Source organism: Solanum pennellii, chromosome 3 (assembly GCF_001406875.1).
Source record: "Solanum pennellii chromosome 3, SPENNV200".
NCBI lineage: Eukaryota > Viridiplantae > Streptophyta > Magnoliopsida > Solanales > Solanaceae > Solanum > Solanum pennellii.
In genome coordinates, this window is record NC_028639.1 from 57,833,344 (window position 1) to 57,837,708 (window position 4,365).

General features: G+C 35.8%; 1 long non-coding RNA gene across 1 annotated transcript; it reads right to left on the reverse strand.

Moving 5' to 3' along the window:
• Nucleotides 1–1,677: 1,677 nt before the first annotated feature.
• Nucleotides 1,678–4,359, reverse strand: LOC114076404. The gene is made up of 2 exons (XR_003577294.1): nt 3,513–4,359; nt 1,678–2,027 (listed from the first exon to the last, which is right to left on the reverse strand). It is a non-coding gene; the product is annotated as an uncharacterized LOC114076404 (long non-coding RNA).
• Nucleotides 4,360–4,365: the final 6 nt, after the last annotated feature.

Here is a 4,365-nt window from a genome sequence, read left to right on the forward strand (position 1 = left end):
GGGGCGGGGGGGGGGTTACATACACTTGGACAATGAACACACATGTATCTTTTATCAGGATTGACAAGGCTGTAGTAAATGTTAGAAAGAATGGTTCATATGTTAGTTATGTAGGTAAAGATCTTAATAGCAAAAATGTGTGATCATGCCCCTCCAAGTTTGACACTGAGTACATATTGCTAAGTATTTTGATTCTTTAATTGCATTACAGATTATCCTAAGTTTCTTCAACTAGTTAATCAAGCTTAGTAAGAACATAAAAGATGTCAGTCTGGTGAAATTTCAAAAAAGTGAAAACTGCACTTAAAAAGTTGAATAATACTAAATTTAAAGAGGTGAAGAACAAAATTCAGCACATCAAATGACAACTTTATCAAGTACAAAAGACCATCGTATGAGGTATGTTAATAGCAAGAAAAGAAACAAATTGAGACAACAATAGGAGAAATGGAGTTCGATTGAGAAAAGTTTTATGAGGCAGCAGTCTATGAAGCAACGGTTGGACCTAGGTGATGCTAATATAGGATACTTCTTTGCTCGCGTGGAATATAGAGTGATCTAGAATATTGTTGCAGGTATTACTCACGAAGATATTTACGAGACACTGAATTTCTATCAGGGAAAGATATTTAAGATAGGCACTGAATTTCTATTTGGACATGTTGTTACTTGTTTACCAAATGTAGATACCAATATAACGAGGAGGGAAGAAATGCTAAATCTCATCAACTTCAGTCAACAGCTCCAATAAAAAAGATAGAAATGGAAATAACTCTACATGACATTAGTAATCTAAAAACTCCACAAAAATGACTTAAATGTTTTTCTAAACTTCTTTGACACTAGTGAGATGGGCCAACCTATCTATTACACTGCAGTAACATTCATACTTGAGTCCTGAGGTGAAAAATTCTGCCAGATAGATAGGTGCATGTCAATTTCATGCTGCTCAACAATGTACAAAATTATATCTAAAAGTGATCATGGAGAGTAGTGGATCCTAACCAATCAACATTTGTACTGGGAAATTTTTTGAATGGCAATATTATATTGAGTCATAAAATTGTAAAAGGGTTATGAGAGACATAAAATTTCTAAAAGATGTATGATGAAAATTCTTATGGAGAAAACATATGATTCTCTGAAATGGACGTTCATAGAGTTGATATTATCGAACTCAAAATGCCAACTAAAGTCATCAACTGAATAATGTAATATGTTGCCATAATCAAACAACACTAATTTAAAGCATGTAGAGGGGTAAGACTAGGTGATTCAATGTCCCACTTATGTATTTATGTTAGCAATGTAGTATTTGACAAGAATTAAAGGATATTGCTACTAGGCTTCAGAGATCAACTATTGATATTCTGCAGAAGAGATATAAAATTATATAAAGTGTTTTATGAAGTTTTCTAAAGCTTTAGATTTCTTTCCCCTTTTATGCAATTACCAACTTGGACTACTTCAATTGGTATGGCCATGCTCTTTCCTATAAACAAGACGCTTTTTACCATACACTACAAAATCTTCATCTCTGTCTATACCAAAGCATTTTGTATCTACCCTAAAATGGAGTAATAAATAGTCCTTTAAGAAAAGTAAACACCATTGGTCTTATTGCATGTAGCTATTAGGATTTGAAGTTGGGGATAAGGAGGTTTAGGAGAGGGGAGCTTAAGAGTGACCAAACCACAACCATACATAATTCAAACCATCTCCAACAAACTGTCTATTTTATTTGTCTTTCCATTTGCTGCCCAAAATGCAAGCATCTGAGCAAGCTAGCAAAGAAAAAAAAACTTCTCAATCCCCACACCTAAAACATCATCCACAAAGTTGAAATTTATGTCAGCTAATGACTTATTTGAATTAGAACATCCTTTGCCCTCAACCAAAGAGAGTAAAACAAGGAGATGCCCTTTTCACAAAGCGAGCCCCATGCTTCTCTAGGGAAGGCTGCAATCCAGCTTAAAATTCACTAGTATGGCCTGTAGCGGATGGAACGTCTGAACCTTGGAACCCTTCTGCAAATAAGATGACAACAAAATACTTGTTAACTAAAGTTTGATGTAATCATCAAGCAGGCATCAGTTTGAATCATGTCAAGACAAACATGACAACGAAAGTGAACATCAAACAAGAGAGTAAAATTTGCACAACTGTTAAATTATAGCTTATAAAAGTGAAGAGTCAAGGAGGACAAATTAGGAAGGAACACTGTAATCCAGATGAACAAATATCTGAAAATTTTTTCTTCCATTAAAATCTAGGGAAGTTCAGCTCTCTGTTGAAGGGCATAAAAAGCATTCCCACCAATTTAAGTTCACTTTGATATTAAAACGATTAGTACCAGCCTATCGGGAAATCGTATAGGATAATAGGAAATAAATCCAACTCAACAAATCTTATAAAAAACTTATGTTGGACCAATATAAGTTGACATGTGTTACTGCAACAAAATACCCAACAAGTAAGTTTTAAATTATCCTCATTTAACAGTTAAGTGATGCAACACCTATTTTTGGAGTTCTGAAGGTTTACTTTGTATTACTTAACTGGTAGTAGTACAGGAAGCATTGTTGCCAACATTTGCATTAGTGTTGCAAAAACAAAACAGCTGATTTTGGCATATACTACTAGTACAAAAAGTCGGCCGCGGAATGCATTGCTAGTGTAGTGATGCAACGTCTTAAAAAAAAAGTCAAGTGATGCATTTTAGATAGGCATAGGTAACTGTGATTGTGTAAAATAGATTAGACATAGGAGTCATCTAGTTTATTTCAGTGAACTGCTGACTAGACCCTTCCATCAATAAGACGAGACTCTAGGCTCATCTTTCGTAGCACACTGATAAACTTGAAAATAGAATAGTTCGAGTAGCTGAGCAGCTAATCCAGAAGCTTAGGACATATTTAGTCAAAATACCAACAGAAAGAAGTAACCCCTTCGAAAGAACATTAAACACAATAGTTACCATTTCAGATCAACACAATTACCATGACACATGCTCTGGCTTTACGAGAAACCCAACATCCTACTTCGTTTAAAGAAAGTAAGCCTAGAAACCTAGCCAACCAAAGACAACACAAGATTCCATTTTATTTGGGAGGCAGGAAGCACTGAACTACTGCTCATGTAGGGGCAACAGTGTAGGCCAAACAAACATGTGTTGAAGTAGAATATGTGGCAAATATCTGAAAATTTACTCTTCCATTAAATCTAGGGAAGTTCAGCTCTCTGTTTTGAAGGGCATAAAGCATTCAAACCAATTTCAGTTCTCTTTGATATTAAAAAGAGTAATACCAGCCTATCAGCAATACGTATGGGATAATAGGAAATAAATTCAACTCAACAAATCTTATGATTAACTTATGTTGGACCAATATAAGTTGACATGTGTTACTACAACAAAATACCCTACAAGTAAGTTTTATATTATTCTCATATAACAGTTTAGTGATGCAACACCTAATTTTGGAGTTCTGAAGGTTTACTTTGTATTACTTAACTGGTAGTAGTACAGGGAGCATTGTTGCCAACATTTGCATTAGTGTTACAATAAAAAAACAGCTGATTTTAGCACGTACTTCCAGTACAAAAAGGGTCCGCGGAATGCATTGCAAGTGCTGTGATGCAACGTCTTAAAAAAAAGTCCCCTGATGCATTTTAGATAGGTATATGTAACTGTGAATGTGTAAAATAGATTAAACATATTTCAGTGAAGTGCTGACTAGACCCTTCCATCAATAAGACTTGACTATAGGTTCATCTTCTGAAGCACAGTGACGAACTTGAAAATAGACAAGTTCAAGTAGATGAGCTGCTAATCCAGAAGTGTAGGACTTTAGGTCATATTCAATCAAAATAGTAACAGAAAGAAGTAACCCCTTCGAAAGAACATTAAACACAAAAGTTACCATTTCAGATCAACACAATTACCATGGCACATGCTCTGGCTTTACGAGAAACCCAACATTCTACTTCGTTTAAAGGAAGTAAGCCTAGAAACCCAGCCAACCAAAGACAACACAAGATTCCATTTATTAGGAAGGCAGGAAGCTCTGAACTACTGCTAGGCAGGGGCAACAGTGTAGGTCAAACAAACATGCATTGAAGCAGATTATGAGGAAAGTGCAGATCCCATAAGGGATCAGAGTAGGCGGTATCCAAGTTGGGAACCAATCAATATTCAACTAGACTTCCTTCAGAAATGGAGTGACAGATAAATATATGAAGTTGCAACTAACAGAATACTGGTATTTAAAGAGGCGCATGATCTACAGCATTTCTCAAGAGCCTTGGGTGATGCCAGAACATACTGCCGACATTTTGAGCTGCTGGATGAGGAGGGGGGGGGGGGGG